General features: G+C 40.0%; 1 pseudogene; it reads left to right on the forward strand.

Annotated features, from left to right (window-relative positions):
• The first annotated feature begins 12848 nt into the window (after nt 1-12848).
• On the forward strand, nt 12849-13551 carry LOC112646007 (V-type proton ATPase subunit E 1-like; annotated as a pseudogene).
• Nucleotides 13552-17777: the final 4226 nt, after the last annotated feature.

Below are 17777 nucleotides of genomic sequence, written 5' to 3' on the forward strand. Positions count from 1 at the left end.
AGAAATGCAAGTTCTGAAACAAAGGATTGCAAATTAGAGTGATGTCTTTTTCATTGCCAGTTTGGCAAAGATGAAAAAGTCACTTTGGTGAGAGTGTGAGGAAACAGACTTTGTTGATAGCAATGTAAACCTGGTACAGCTTTGCTGAAGGTTAGTTAGGCAATATATATGGAAATTTTGTGTAAGGCCTGGAATTCAGCAGTGCCACTTACAGTTAATCCTAAGTATTATGTGTACAGATGGACAACGGTGTATTATTAAAGTTCAAAACAGCCTAAATTTCATGACAGGGATTGGTTAAGTGAACTAAGATACATCCATTGAAGAGAATATGCAGCCATGAAAAATAACAAAATAGACCTATGAAAACATGGCTACTACTCCTTAAGAGCAAGTTGCACTTATACCTCGCTCTTGGTAGAGTACATCTGTAGGGTAGTTTGGCAACACCTATCAAAAATTTAAAAGCAAAACTGCTCAAACTCAGACTTTTCTAAATATATACAAAGATGTATATGTGTCTGCTCTTTGAGACATTTTAAAATAGATTTTACTTTTTAGAATAGTTTTAGATTCACAGATAAGTTGAGAAGATAGTACAGAGTTCTGGAAAACCACTGCACCCAGGTTCCCCTTATGATAAACACCTTACATTAATATGGTACATTTGTAAGAATTAATGAACTGATATTGATACATTATTAGTAACAAAACTCCATAATATATTCAGATTCCTTAGTTTGTTTCTAGGTTTGCTGAAAAATAACTGACATACTTTACCATGTAAGTTTAAGGTGCACGGCATTGTCCTTAGGAAAAGGTTCACAGCAGCCCTACTCTCAGTTTCAAAGAGGAAAAAGACCACTTTTTCGATATTATAAAAATCCAGTAGAAAGAAGGAAGAGAAATCTGCGCATAGATGAGGGCAATAGTCAGCAGTGTAGGAGAATAAGGCAAAGTTACATCAAATCGGGTACTTACAACATCCGCCCTCATCAGTTGGGAAAGCCCCATGGAGACAGCCACGGTGGAGTCGGGATTGAGAGGTCTGGGTGGAGCGTTCTCCCCTCCCCAGACCATCCAGACCATCCCTATAAGGGCCGTATTTATAGGGCAAATGAGGTGGATCTGAAGTTAAGCGTTTGTTTGCCTACGTGCAGTTTGGAGCGAGCTGCATTTCTACGTTATCGTGTCTTTACATATTCAAGGAGCTGGACCAGGTGTGCTTGTCTCCAGTCCCAGATTCCATTGAGGGTTGGGGGGAGGGGGCAGCCCCAGCCTCCGGCCTGAGGGAATGAAAGGCAAGATTTACTGCTTCTGGCCTCCAGACCAGAGGGCCAATTCTGACCTGGAGGCCTGCTGATGCCAACTAATCAAGTTCCTGAGTTCACTTATGCAGCAGCCTCAGTCTCACAAACAACATTCCTTAACCTTTGCCTGCCTACAGGCAGATGGGGGTGCTCAGTTATGCAGGACAAATCACACAAAATACACTACAAGCACGACGGTTTGATTTACATATACTGTGAAGTGACTACCACAATAGGTTCAGCTAATATCTATCTTCCTATATAAATTTTTTCCTTTAGTTTTTGTTTAATGTCCTCTTTTGTTCTAGGATTCTAACCAGAATACCCCATTACATGTACTTGTCATGTCTCCTTAGACTTTTCTTGGCTGTGAGAGTTTCTTAGACTTTCTTTGTTTTTTATTATCTCAACCTTTTTGAGGAGTCCTGGTCAAGTATTTCGTAGAATACCCTTCTTTGGAGTTTGATTTTTTTTTTTTTTTGAGTTTGATTTTTTTTAATGATTAGAATGGAGTTAAGGGTTTTTGGAGGAAGACAACAGAGATAAAGTGTCATTTTGAACCTATTAAGTAAGTGTGTTACTATCAACATGATTTATCGCTGTTGATGTCAACCTTGATCACCTGGCTGAGATAGTGGAGGCATTTTTTTTTTAGGTTGTAAAACACTAGAGTTAACCTATAATATCGCTGTGTGGGGGATAATTGTACATGTGTGCAGTGGTATATCACACCACATTAAGAGTAAAGAGGTGGGGCGCTTGAGTGATGCAGTTAGTAGAGCGTCTGATTCTTGGTTTCTGCTTGGGTCATGATCTCAGGTTTCTGATTTCGGGTCGTGGGACTGAGCACAAAGTAGGGCTCCACCCTGAGTCTGCTTAAGACTTTCTCTCCCTCGGCCCCTCCCCACCTTTAAAATAAAAAAGTAAATATTTTTTAAAAAGGAGTGGAGGTAGATGTATATATGATATGATCAGGAGATATTCAAGATGAATATAAAAAATAAGTTACAAATAGTATGATCTTATGCAAAAAATAATGCACACATTCATATATGCAAAATTTTTCTGAAATGATACAAAAGAAAATCTTAAAAATGATTGCCTCTGGTGAGTGGAAATGTGAGTTTGGGAGTTTTACTTTTCAATGTTTGCCCATCTTTCCTGTTTGAACTTCTACCTGAGGGATGTGTTACTTTAATAGTGGAATTTTTAAAGCAAGTATGACCTTATTTTTATAAATAAACATGTTTTTCTCTGTGTATTGAAAAACCAAATCTAGAAAAATGGACATCATTGCTAATAGTGATTCATATCTCAGTAAATGGCAACTCATTTTACCAGTTGCACCGACCCAAAACCTAAGAATCATACTTGACTTTCTCTCTCTCACTCCACATTTAATCCATCAGTTTATCCTCTACTTTCAAAATATATGCAAATTCTTACCACTTCTGTTTCCAGCCTGGATTATTGCTATCCAGACTTCTTAACTTGTCTCCTTGATTTCACCCTTGCTCATTTGCAGTCCATTCTCAACACAAACACCAGAAGTCAAATCATATTACTCTTTTGCTCAGAGACTTCCAATGTTTTTTATCTTATTCTGTGTAAAAGTCAAAGTTTTTTTTTTCAAGATTTTATTTATTTATTCATGACAAGACACGGGGTGGGGGAGTGGGCAGAGACACAGGCAGAGGGAGAAGGAGGCTCCATGCAGGGAGCCTGACGTGGGACTCGACCCCAGGTCTCCAGGATCACACCTCGGGTTGAAGGTGGCGCTAAACCCCTGGGCCACTGGAGCTGCCCTAAAAGTCAAAGTTTATACAGTATCTTATAATGTCCTAAATGATGCGTCCACCCTCCCCTACCTTCTTATCGCTCACCTCTTCTTCTCTTCTTCTTTCACCTGCTATTCCTTCAGCTGAGACACAATCCCCCTCCCAGATTTCCCACCATCTGCTTAACTCTGCCATCTTCTTTAGATATCTGCTCAAACAGCAGGAGTTCAGGGGCAAGAATGAGCAGTAGTAGGGAGCAGTGGATTTTCTGGGAGGCCATGGCAATACTCCTGGGAGGGGATGAATGATGGCTTATGGTGGTAGCCATGGAGAGGAAGGGAAGTATATGGATTCAAGATATATTTAGGAGGTACAATCCATAGGATTTGTCATTTGAGGGATCAAGGAAGAATTCTAAAATTTTTTTTAAAGATTTATTTATTTATTCATGAGAGACAAAGAGAGAGAGGCAGAGACACAGGCAGAGGGAGAAGCAGGTACCCCATGGGGAATCTGATATGGGACTTGATCCCAGGATCCCGGGGTCACAACCTGAGCCAAAGGCAGTTGCTTAACCATTGAGCCACCCAGTTGTCCCAGGATTTTTACTTTTTGTGTGTTATACATGATGGATGTCTGAAGATACAGAACTTTATTTCATTTTATTTTTTAAGCACAAGAATCGTCATTCTCCAAGGGGTTCTTAACCATTTTTATGCTATGGACCCTTTAGATAGTCTGGTCAAATCTATGGACACTCTCAGAATAGTATTTTTAAGAGCACAAAATTACATGTATATAATTTTAAAGAAAACCAGTTATAATGAAAAATTGGGGGTCTGTGGGCCCCAGATTGGAAACTCCTCTATAGAATAGCTCCTGTTTCAGTCTTTTATCCCTGCTTGAATAGCCACGTTTGGCCCTGTGCATAAAATGAATGTGCGTGGGAAACTGGGGTGGCTCAGTTGGTTAAGTGTCTGACTCTTGGTTTCAGCTCAGACAAGATCTCATGATCATGAGATTGAGCCCTGCACTGAGCTCTGTGCTCAGCTTGGAGTCTGCTTCAGATTTTCTCTCCCTCTTCCTTCCTCTTTGTTTGCCCCCCCCCCCAATCTCTCTCTCTCTCAAATAAATAAATAAATATCAAATCTTAGGAAAAAAAGATGAATATCACATTGCTGAGGAGAAATATAGGGACCCTGGTGACTTTGTCAAGAGTGTTGATCAGCAAGAGCGACAGACCACCCACCACTTCCACAGCAATCCTGAATGGCAGCAAAATGAGAAAATCAACGGAAAGAGAGGTCAGCTATTCCCTGGTGACACTAGTGATTGTATCCCCTTTGGAAGTAACAGGTCTGATATTTCTTCCTGAGTAAGCCTGGAGTTCTTGGCCAAATAAAGAGAAGGAGAGGAAGCCTAAGGAAGGAGATACCGACCTTCCTGCTTGTAAGAACATACGGAGCCTAAGTAATTAAAGGGAAAATAAAAGAGATGTCACTGTAGTTGTACTTTAACCTGGTAAAGTGGGTTATATCTACTTTATTCATTTCTGTATTCTTTGATTAAAAATTTTTTTTAAATGACCATGCACAACTGTTGTGACAAAAAAAAAAGTATTTAGGACTTTCTTTCCATTTCATTAATGATATTGTCTTATTAATGTTGCCTGGATTCAAACATCTTAAGCCTTTTGGCAGATGTTGTGGAATCTGAGAGTAGATTAGCTGATTGTAGATTATCTAGACCTAGGGGATATTTCTGCCAAAAGAAAGGGACTGTGGAACTCCATAAATTCTTACCCTTTAGATATATTCCCTTTACTCTGATAGTAGTAAACTGGTAATAAATGCTCAGAGTATATGATGCTCAGGGGAGTTGATTGTTATTGACTTCTGAATTGAGGGATCAATAGGAATAATATATGCCTGGAGATAGATGTTTTCATGCTGTGTGATCTTAGAAGAGTAGGGAGCTGTGGAAGCCCCACTGAGAGTTGGAGGCAGGGGAGGGGTGAGTTTGGAGTAGGAATGGAGCATAGCTGCTTTTTTTAGTTTTGCATATTTCAACTTCCCCTCATCCTTTGTACAAAGGGACTAGGACTAAAATAAATCTGGAAATATTAAAACCTATTATTTGTTGGAGACATAGATTTGAATTGACAGAAGTAAGTTCTAGGTGAATGGAGCAGATGTCACAGATACTCTAATGAGCATACAGAAGTCAGATTTGTGGCTATTCAAAGTCCAGCCAAGTAGAGAGTCAACAAGGATCTTCCCAGGTGCTGGAGAACTCCACAAATTGCTGGATTGTAGCAAGATGGAGAAAAGCCAATTTATGAGAACTTCTCTGGGGGAGATGACTAAAAGTAATTGGAAAGCATTCATTCATTATTCATTTAACATTCACTGCTTGCTTTCTGTATGCCTGCCATTGTCGTGGATGCTGGGGATAAGAAGTGAACAAAAAGCCAGAGCCCCTGTTCTTGTAGAGACTACATTTTAGTGGCGGGTATAGACAATACAGAACAACTATAGAGAATTCGAGGGAGTGATAAGAGTTATGAAGAAGTTAAATCAGATTAAGGGACAGCGTGAGGGCAGGAGCATTTTGTATTGGTTGGAGAGGAAAGATTCTAAAGGTGACTTTGAGCAGATATAGGGCAGGGTAAGGGAGCAATGGAGAAGAGCATACCACAAAGCAAAAAACAGAATCACAAAGATCAGGAGGCATTTGCAGGACAAAAAAGAGGCCAGTGTGACCTGAGTGGAGAAAGACAGCAGAAAGAGATGGGCCAGAGCACTTTGATAAGGTCATGGATATGGACTACAGAGACTTTCAAGGAGACTTGCTTAAGGAGCAACAAATCATTGCAAAATTCTTTCTGAGATGTGTGAGTCTGTGTAGTTAATTTTGTGATGGGGCTTTTGTTTTTGCTGAGTGTGTGGGGCATACAGACTTGGAGCCTGAGCTGAACCTGAGGGGGGCGGGGAGCCACACCTTGTCCTTCATGCCTTCCCCGGCACACAGCTTTCAGCCTCTCTAAATAAATGGGAAGTCAGGGGCGCCTGGGTGGCTCAGTCAGTTGGGTGCCTGTGGCTCAGGTGGTGATCTCAGGTTTCTGGGATTGAGCCCCATGTCAAGCCTCCCTGCTCAGTGGGGAGTCTGCTTCTCCCTCTCCCTTTGCCCCTCTTGCCTGCTCATGGGTGCTCTCTCAAATAGATCGTTAAAAGAATAAATAAATAAATAAGAAGTCAATACTGAAAGGATAGAGGATGGAATTAGTTTGAAATTATGAACCTGCCTTGATGCCCACTTATTCCTAAAATTGTCTTGTCTGATGACCAGATAAAATGAGAAGGGTCTGAAAACCTAGAAAAAATAATTCCCTGGCTCAGGCCCCCTTCCACCGTCAAAGCCCACAGTGATTAGTAAATGCTTTCTCTTGATGCCAAATGACTGGCTCAGACTCTTCTATCTTCCTGTTCCCCATTTAAGGACTCTTATGATTACATTGGGCCCATCTAGATAATCCAGGAGAATGTCTTTATTTTAAGGTTGGCTGATTAACAAATTTAATTCTGTCTACAATCTTAATTCTCAAATAAGTTTTTTAAAATTTCAGTATTAACTTTATTGTATTTACGCTTTTTTTTTAAATTTTTATTTATTTATGATAGTCACAGAGAGAGAAAGAGAGGCAGAGACACAGGCAGAGGGAGAAGCAGGCTCCATGCACCAGGAGCCCGATGTGGGATTCGATCCCGGGTCTCCAGGATCACGCCCTGAGCCAAAGGCAGGCGCCAAACCACTGCGCCACCCAGGGATCCCTGTATTTACGCTTTTTAATATAAGCTGCCTCAAACCTGTTTTTGAAAAAGGGCAATGAAAAGTGGACTCTAATGTACTTAACAAATACTAATTATGGACAGACTGTATGGTGGTAAGAAGTCAGGGAGTTGTGGTTTTCCCTCCATCTCCACCTCACCATTAAAATAAAGAGAGTGGGGCTGCTTCTGAAGGTGAATTGATAGCCTTGAACCCATTCTCCCTTTTTATGAGCTGACAGTCCATTTACAATGTTCTCAATCTAGTTGTTGAGGGGGGAAAGGACTGAATTGGCCATTAAGTCACTTATTTATTCTCGTTTACTGAGTTATCTCTGAATTTAGAGGCTGAAACATAAAACATTTATTTTCTCACTGTATCTCTGGGTCACACTTATCTGGGTACAGCTTAGTAGGGGGCTTCTGGCTCAAGTTACAGTCAGGGCGGTATCTGAAGCCTTGACTAGGGGAGGATCCACTTTCAAGCTCACTCACCTGTTGTCAGCAGCATTCAGTTCCTCATAGGTTGTTGGACTGAAGTGCCTCAGTTACTTGCTGGCCATGAGTTGGAGGATTCCCTCAGCTCTTTGCCATGGGGGTCTCTCCACTGGGTACTCACAGCCTGGTGGGTAGCTTCCCTCAGAGGGAGAGTCCAAGATGGAAGCCACAGTCTTTTTGTAACCTGATCTCAGAAGAGACATCCCATCACTTTAGCCACATTTTAGTCATTAAAATAACTTACCAGGTCCAGCCCACATTCAAGGGAGGGCACTGCACAAGTTCATGGATACCAGGAGTGTGAGATTGTTGGGAGTTATGTTAGAGCCTACCATTTGGAATCCATGTGGACATAAAGAAATATGTGTCATTTTAACTCCCATTAAAGAGAGATAAATGTAGAGGATAGGACACTAGAAAACGATGCATCTCAGAAGCAACAATGTACACTTTTGATTAGCAAGTGTAAACTAAATCATACCATATAAGGAGTGGCCATAATAGGATTATTACTATCTACTATGATACTTAGACAGAATTTCTCTATCCTGGACCGATTTCTCCCTGAGAGAGTTTGCAACTGCCATTATAAATAAAAGACATAAAAAAGTGGGAGACGTATGTTAAAATAAGTAGGGTCTAAGAGCGTTTATTAGAAAAGTGAACATATTAAATATGAAGTCAAAGCCAAATTCTCCATTACTAGAATCCATTCTGCAATAGAAACAACAACAACAACAACAACAAAAACCCAAAAAACCCCACTAATCTAAATATGTTAGAACTGAAGGAAAACCATACATCAGATCATTCACAGAAACGAAACCCACAGTATGTCTTCTTTGATTATTATGAGAACAATTTAATGCAAACAAATAATAAGGCTGGCAAATGGGACTGATGATATTAAAAAACTCAAAAGAAATAGTATTATATGGATATCAATATCTCTGAAAACATAAATATCACTTATATTTGGGTATTTTTTAAATGGTAGCTTGGCATAAACTATTTTTAAAAAAATGATTATTTTTATTGTTTTCCCTTTCTGTATTTCCCTTTCTCCTTAGTTTGATTTCCTTTTTTTTTTCTATCTAAATTTTTTTGTTTCTTCTAATATGTCACTTCTTGAGTTATTGTTGGTTAAACTTTGTTCCTAATTATAGAAATACAACTAGGTTTTGCAATGATATATCTTGAACCACAAGTACACGAAACAAATATCTTAGTTACTCTCTGGTTACCAACTTATTTTCCTCAAGGGAAGGTACTGAGAGGATATTAACTTCCTCATCTGACACACCTTGCTTGCACAATAGGTCATTGAGCATCCTCTTCTGTTTAATATCTTTGCTCTTGAATTCACTGAGGCGCAGGGACTTTGTGCTTAATATTAAAACATGGGTCAGGGGTGACTGAGTGGCTCAGTCAGTTAGGTGTCAGTCCTTTGATTTTAGCTCAGGGTCACGATCTCAGGGTCATGAGATGAGCCCCACCTAGGGTCTGCAATGAGCATGAAGACTGCTTAAGATTTTCTCTCCCTCTCTTCTGCACTCCCCTAGACCTGCCCTTGCTGTTGTGGGTGTGCTCTTTTTCCTCAAATCAATTAATCAATCAATCAATCAATCATGATCAGGTATGACAGGATACTACTATTAATTATAACTTAATTATTTTAACAACTTTATTGAGGTATAATTGACACATAATAAAATGAACATTAAAAACTCAGATCTGAGTTTTGCTTTTTTCTTTTCACTTTATGATTGTGCTTTGAGCATTTGGAGAGAAACACTTCTCTCAAGGTAGAACATAAACAAATCTGTAAAAAATGTTTTTGATGATTCCTTGGTGGATATGGCAACACTGTCTGTTGCCAATGCAGCCTAGTTAAGAACTCTGATTTTTTTTCAGATTATCAGGTGGCAATGTACACAGGGAAGGTGAGATCCCTTCTGAGCCCCAAACCATAAATTAATATTTTCCCAATCTCATTCATCTTTGTTTTTGTGTAGGGAGGTGATTCAGTTCTGGTCGATGAGATATGAGTCAAAGTCTACAGGGCACTTCTGAGAAAATGTTTTTCTCCTTGTCAGTTATTTTAGGACTACAAGGGACCAAGCCAAACCACTGAGGACGCAGAGTGGAAAGATGAAAGAATCTAGGTCTTTAATGATCTTGTTGAGTTGCAAATTGACGGACTCTGTTTCAGGTCTTCCTCTGAATTTCTTATGATGTGATGTTATAAATAGCCTTATCAAAGCCACTATATTATATTGCATAACTCTAGGAAGAACCATTCTCATTGTACAACATGGCAGTCCTGGAACTTACTGTTTAAGTCACTTTTAGATAGATATTCTATAGTTGCAGCCAAAAGCATCCTACTTCATAAAGAGGGGCAGATGGTGTTCCAATATTAAGAAACTTTCTCTCTGTGTACCAGTTTATACCTTGCAAGACTATTACTGGAAAGTTTTAAATTAAGTAACAGAAGCCACATCTCAGATCTAAACAATAAAAGAAATTCATTGGCTCATGTATATGAGAAGTCCAGAGGTAAGGCATGCTTTAAGGGATTTGATTTAGGATTTCTTGAGGTCATCAGTGATCTGGCTTTTTTCTGCCCTGATGTTCTCAGCTCTATTCTCCCCATGTTCTGGCTTCTTCTTCAGGCTGTCTTTCTTCATGGTACAAAACTTTACAGTTATTTCAGATCTCATTCCACCCCTCAAACTCTGATTGAACCATTGGTTAGCTTAAGTCACATGCTCTATTTTAGGAGCTGAGGATGGAATCAAATTTCTAAGAACTCCCTAAATCAAAATTGGAGGTTAGAAAGGAAAAATGAAATGCTGGGACCCAAGCATAAAGTGTCCACTCCATGGACTTGGAATTAATTATAATGCAAAGGGACTTTTTCAAAATGTGTTTGAAATTTACTGACACTCTCAAAAGAGTATGAGGTAGAGATTACCAATGACCTTAGGCCCATGGGTTACCAATAAAGCACAAGATTTGGTAAACTAAGAATAGATCTGACTGTCTGTAAACCTCTGTTAAGCCCTAGTTTGAACATTTGTGAGATGAGACTTCCGTTTATTTCTAGAACTAGATGTCAAGGCAATCAATAGTGATTTAAAGCAGCTGCTTCAGGAGAAATGTCAAACTCTTTGCTCTTTAAAAATGTTAATGGAAAATTTAAAAATCTGTGAACTCTTTTCAACACCTTCACTTTTCTGAAATCCAAAATTACTAGTGTTAAAAAACAAAATTCAACTAAGTGAATTTAAAGATCAAACTGGCTTTACTCAACAATTCATGAATTGGGCAGCATCCCATCTATCAAATAGAAATGAACTCAAAGAATTACAAAATGGGAGACTTTTTATAGACAGAAAGGTAGGAACAGGGAAAGAGTGGATTATCTTCCTTGGGTGGGAGTGAGGAGAATGGGCCTATCAGATGGATTACCATATTAGGGCTGATCTGGAAATTCCAGATCCACTGGTTTAAGATTACATTCCTGGGAGAGGTTGAAATTAGGTGTTCAGTCTTGGTTTGCTGATTTGGGTTTAGCACAAGTAACTCCATTTTGGACCTCTTGTCTCTGTCTCTGTCTCTCTTTACATTAATATATAAAAAAAATAATGCAATGTGATTCAGTCAAATCCACAGACACTGACACAGCTGCCATTTGCACCAGAAAATTAAGCAAAATTGGCAGGATATATAACCAGCTATTTGCAGAGGCACTTGAAATCCACAGCCTATGTTTGCATGGATTCTTGGCACAGGATGCTCAGTGGCAAACCATGGTCATCTGAGAGCCTGGATTAGGTACTCATCACCCTGTAAACATTAAATCTATTTCACACCTGCTTTGGAAACCTAGATATACTGCCAACTTATTTTCCCAGATGGATTTTGCAAAAATTCCAGCATATTGTACAAAATTATAGATCAGAGTAAATCTAGTTCTCAAATTTATTGGACATCTGGAATCAGTAAAAAATATGATATCTGTTTCAGAAAGGAACCTGATGCCCTCAGAGGTCCTTATCATTTTGACCAGAGCAGGACAAACCAGGAACAGAGAAGCTGTGGTTCCAAGATTGGCTGGCCCAAGATCCTTCCTTTAGAAACATTCCCAGTTAGGTGACATGATCCATACCCAAAGCTGTAAGGAATGTGCTACTTTCTTTCTGAAAACCATTCTACAAGCTAATTGCTTTTATTATGGAGATGTATTCCCTGACTGAACTGGAAGGGTGATTTTGAAAATTCAATGTGGTGCAATGTGTATATAAATAAGCTGCTTAGGAGAGAGAGGAAAGAGGTAGCCAATGATAATTCTTTCCTAATGCTCTGAGATTATCTGCGGTTTAAGCAATTAACCTTTTATTTTTTTTCTTCAATTTTTAGAAAAGACAGTTTGGGCACTTTAAATAACCACAGCAGTGCTATGTTCACACTGTAAGTAGAAAGTACAAGTGATGGAAAGCATCGATATTTCCCTGACCATAAACTTCAACTTTCCTCTTTCACATACTAAAAGAGCTGTATAGGGTAATGGTTAAGAGCTCCAGTCTAGGGGTGCCTGGGTGGATGGCCCAGTCAGTTAAGTGTCCATGTTTGGCTCAGGTCATGATCCCAGGGTCCTGGGATTGAGCCCCATATCAGGCTCACTGCTCGGTAGGGAGCCTGTTTCTGCCTCTCCCTCTGCCTGCTGCTCCTCCTGCTTGTGCTCTCTCTCTCTCTCTGTCAAATAAATAAATAAAATCTTAAAAATAATTAAAAAAAAAAAAGCTTCCATATAGACCAGATTGCTTGAATTCTGGCTCTGCCATTTGTTATCTGGGTAATCTTGGATAGATTTCAAACTGTCTGTGCCTAGGCTTCTTTCTCTATGAAATGGAGATAATAATTGCCTGTGCCCTTGTTAAAAGTTTTAACTAATTAACACATATAGAGCATTTAAAGTAGTAAGCACTATTTAAACATTAGCTGTAATTATTTGATACATTTAACTTTCAGATACATTGACCAAAGGAAGCTTTATTAGAATCCCAAGATAACTAAATCATTGTGTACTTTGATACTATATTTTTGCAGACATTTGCTTTGAAAAGTCATTTAATATCTGAATAAAAGACATATGGCTCTATTAGTTCAATGTAGTTTAGTATACCATATTAGGATTCTATACAAACACTCCAAACATATATTATTTGAAGGTTCTATAATTTATTTAACAAATATTTGTGGAGCACCCACTGTGTGTAAGGCATTGCCGCAGCATGGAGCTGATGGTACATGTGTGCACGAGGGCATGCATGCAAAATCCTGGCTTATGTGGAGCTTTTATCCTTTTAGGAGGACACAGACACATTTTCTTTTCCTGCTTTCTGCCATCGTCTTCCAGGCTAAGCTCGAGCCAGTGGCCTTCTGGCCTAGCACAGCTTTCGCCATGGCCCTCAGCAATGCCAACATGCAGAAGCAGATTAAGCATATGATGGCTTTCATTGAACAAGAAGCCAGCGAGAAAGCAGAGGAAATAGATGCAAAGTCAGAGGAAGAGTTCAACATTGAGAAAGGTCGTCTTGTGCAAACCCAAAGACTGAAGATTATGGAATACTGTGAGAAGAAAGAAAAGCAGATTGAGCAGCAGAAGAAAATTCAGATGTCTAATCTGATGAATCAAGCAAGGCTCAAAGTCCTCAGAGCAAGAGATGACCTTATTACAGACCTACTAAATGAAGCAAAACAGAGACTCAGCAAAGTGGTGAAAGATACAACCAGGTACCAAGTGCTGCTGGATGATCTTGTCCTCCAGGGTTTGTACTAATTGTTGGAGCCTCGAATGATTGTTCGTTGCAGGAAACAGGATTTCCCTCTGCAGTGCAAAAAGCAATTCCTATGTATAAAATTGCCACCAAAAAAGATCTTGATGTCCACATTGATCAGGAAATAGCTGGTGGAGTGCAGATCTATAATGGGAATCGTAAAAAAAAGGTTTCCAATACTCTATAAAGCCGGCTGGACCTCATAGCCCAGCAGATGATGCCAGAAGTACGGGGAGTCTTATTTGGGGCAAATGCCAACAGGAAGTTTTTGGACTAAACCTTTGGGAGAGGTAGAGTTCATCCACTGCTCTTGCTGTGGTGTGGAAGTTTCTGATATCTATATTCTGATATAACGAGATATCTGTGTGGCTTCCTCTTCCCTGTTCTCATAGTCTGTATTTGTCAGAGGATACTCTGTGTAGCTAATGCCCTTATCCTAATTGTTAACACTAGAGAGAAAGTTTCACTTCATATAATCAGGAAAGCTCCTTCTTAGCTTATCTAAAAGTAGCACAACTTCCATCGGCTTCTGTAGTGTGAAGGTGAAGGTATCAGATGGTGGTCACAGGAGCTTCACCAAGTCTCTGCTCTTCCTCCAGTCCTCTACTTCCAGTTCTTGAGCCTAGAGGTGATGTGTATGGTGTTCTCTGACATGAAGTCTTTGCTCTTAGGCTTAAAGTGCATGGGGGTCGTGCATTCCTCCCAGCAGTAGTCGCTTCACTGCTAACCTGTTTGGGCATACAAGTGTTCCTCTTCTGTAAGTGTGATTTAAAACCTAAGCCATGAATATGTCTTATTTATTTATTTATTTTTAATTTTTTAAAATTTATTTATGATAGTCACAGAAAGAGAGAGAGAGAGAGACAGAGAGAGGCAGAGACATAGGCAGAGGGAGAAGCAGGCTCCATGCACTGGGAGCCCAACGTGGGATTCGATCCCGGGTCTCCAGGATCACGCCCTGGGCCAAAGGCAGGCGCCAAACTGCTGCGCCACCCAGGGATCCCTATGTCTTATTTATTAAAACAAACAGTTTATATGGGAAAAAAAAGGAGGCCACAGACAGTAAATAAGCAAGTAGGTGACTTGTGAGTTCTATGAAAAAACATAAACCAAAGTCAGGATAGAGAATGATGGAGAGTTGGGCTACTTTTAAATACTTTTATAGGGAAGGCCTCTCTGAGAAGGTGACACTTAAGAAATCAGCTGAAGGGGTGCCTGGGTGGCTCAGTGGTTTGGTGCCTGCCTTTGTCCCAGGGCATGATCCTGGAGTCCCGGGATCGAGTCCCACATCAGGCTCCCTGCATGGAGCTTGTTTCTCCCTCTGCCTATGTCTCTGCCTCTCTCTGGGTCTCTCATGAATAAATAAATAAAATATTAAAAAAAAAAAAAAGAAAGAAAGAAATCAGCTGAAGAAGTGAGGACATGAACCCTGTGAATATTTGAGAAAAAGGTTGTCTGGGAAGAGGGTCCAGCAAGTGCAAAGGCCCTGAAGTGGAAGAGGGCTTGGTGTATTTAAGCAATGGCCATGTGGAATTGAAACCCAGGAGGTCTGTCTCTACACTGTCTTATATATGCGCACGTTGTCTACTGCATTCTCCTTCATAAACTGTCTATTTCAGACAGGAAGATTATGTGACAAAAAGAAAAAGATCACCACAGTGAAATATAAGTAATATGGATTCATGTTTGTTAGGTTGACTTATATACAGATTCCAACGAACCAGTGTAGACAACAAATTTGACTTTCTCTTTTCAAAAACAGCTCACACTAGGAAACAAGAAATATTCCATTAAAAGCAGAAACTAGGACATTCTGGAATGCCTCTTAGCCTAGAAAGACCCTTAGCCTAGGGTTTTTGTGTAAAATTTTGCACGCCCTGGTCTTTTTCTGGGGTGAGTGCAAGGTCCCTGAAGGGTTTCTGAACCCAATAAAAGTTGAGAGTCACCACTTCAGCAAATAGTATCTTAGAACCTAGAAATATTCTTAGTATTGTTAAAAAAAAACAAAAAAACAAAACAAAACCAAATGAGGGATGCCTGGGTGGCTCAGTGGTTGAGCATCTGCCTTTGGCTTAGGTCATGATCCTGATGTCCTGGGATCAAGTCCTGCAGGGAGCCTGCTTCTCCCTCTACCTATGTCTCTTCCTCTCTGTGTCTCTGATGAATAAATAAATAAAATCTTAAAAAATATATATCAAATGAGCAAAAATGTATCATAAAAATAAATATATTTTTGATTGTCTTATGTTGTTGAAAGGGGAGTATAAGGAAGCCTATTGTTTTTTTTTCTTAAAGGTTTTGTAGCTATGACATCATTTAGAAAATAATTACTAATTTCTTTAATTAAGGCTGAGAAGTTAATTCTGAAGTTAAGGCTGAAGAGCTTACTTTGAGGGCAAATTTTAAAGAGTAGCAGCCAACTTCATAGAAAAGCAACCTCTTGGCTAGAGGAATATTCTGAAGAACATTCACAACTACGTATTACAAGTATTCTATTTCTGAGGCAGTGCCAAAAATTCTGGGTAAGGAGAATCTAAATCAGTTGTTATAAACTAAGAAAGTGTGTTATTCTGGGTCCTCTGAGAATCAGCCACCAAAATGGGAGTAGATGTGAAAGGATTTTATTAAGGGAAACATCTGAGTGAGAGAACATGGGGAAGAAGGCAGACAAGCCGGGAGTGCCATCAAATTATGATGCAAGTCTGACTCCAAATGAAAGAGATTAAGAGGACCCTGGATGGCTTAGCAGTTGAGCATCTGCCTTCAACGCAGGGCGTGATCCCAGGGTCCCGGAATCGAGTCCTACATCAGGCTCCCCGCATGGAGCCTGCTTCTCCCTCTGCCTGTGTCTCTGCTTCTCTCTCTCTGTGTCTGTCATGAATAAATAAATTTTAGAAATCTTAAAAAAAAAAAAGAGAGAGAGATTGAGTAGGAAGGTTAGGTGGAAGTGTCCTAGGTCTCCTGTGGCCTGAGCAAGTTCAGCAAGGCTGTCAGGGAGTCCTAGAACCAAAGTCACGTGCTAAAGAAGCCCCAGGTCTCCCAGGACTGGGTTTGTCTTGGTCCTTACCGTCTCTGTAGCACATGGTCGCTGGCTGGGAATAGCTTGTTGGAAGCCTGGCCTCAGCCTAAGCTCAGCAGTGAGTTTCAGTGCAGAGTCATCAATTACTCTACAGTTGATGTTGGAGGTGTGCATTCTCATGACCCCAGAGAGGGAGGTATCTGCATCACCTGAGGAGCTGTCTCTCTGCAGCTTCCACCATCTCCAACCTTGGCCCTTCCACCCCAACTCAAGATGTCATTAGCAGCTACAGGGGCCTGCTGCCTGGACGGAAACACTGGCCAGGCCACCAGAGACGGGTGGGATATGTCATGTCCCCGAGACCATGGGAGATAGAAAAATACCTTCCTTTTGATGTTTATTTTAGGAATGAATTATTGGAAATTATCTTTTATAAATGGCTTCCTAAAGATTAGTTACAAAGTTACCAAGTAGCTATGTGTTGCTATGTCTGCATCCCTGATTTGTTCTAAAAAGTCAAAGGACAAAGTTGTTTAGTAAACAGTTTCCATGGTCATATGGACAGAGCCCAGTTCCTGTGGCCTCAAGAACACTTCAACAAACAAAAGACAAGTTGAAATACCTGCTGGTGAAGGGTAGCTCAATAAAGATTGTGCTGTGGTTAGCTACATCACAGGAGCGATACATCTGACCCTCACACACTTCAGTCATGCTCCCTCTGCACATTCTGCTCTTCCTCCTGGCTGACCTCTCTTCTCAGGCTGCGTCCTACCTACTACAGCATATAAGGAAGGATCTCTTTCTATATGGGATCTGAACTAGAGTATATAGCATTTGCTTACAAACAGGCCTCTCCCAGGGTACCTGGGTGGCTCAGTCAGTTAAGTGTCTGCCTTTGGCTCAGGACATGATCTCAGGGTCCTGGGATGGAGCCCTGCATCAATCTCCCTGTGTGACAGTGAGCCTGCCTCTCCCTCTGCCATTCTCCCTGCTGGTGCTCTCTGGTTTGTGCTTTCTGGTGTGTGATCTTCCTCTCTCTCTCTCTGTCAAATAAATACATAAATAAAATCTTAAATAAATAAATAAATAGGTAAATAGCCTCTCTCTCTGAACATGAATACTCCAGTCCTAAAAATCAGGTGCTATATGCAACAGATACTATCCAGGTCCTATTTGTCACTATTTTATTTTATTATTATTTTTTTATTTTTTATTATTTTAAATGGAAAAAGTGTAATGGAAAGTGTAGTGTAGTGTAGTGTAGTGTAGTTGGTCAGTGTTAAGCATATCTTAAAATGCAACATAACACAATGAACTATCTAAAACTAATACATAAAATGTTCATGTTAGGATGTAATTTGCTCAAACTATCACTTTCTGGTCACCACAAATATTAGTGCAATTAACAATGATCGCTCTGTATGCAGTAACGTGCACAGTTTACATGTCCTGTGTAGATATGATGGTTAATTTCATATGTCAACTTGATTGGCTTAAGG

Source organism: Canis lupus, chromosome 34 (assembly GCF_003254725.2).
Source record: "Canis lupus dingo isolate Sandy chromosome 34, ASM325472v2, whole genome shotgun sequence".
In the NCBI taxonomy this organism is placed as follows: domain Eukaryota; kingdom Metazoa; phylum Chordata; class Mammalia; order Carnivora; family Canidae; genus Canis; species Canis lupus.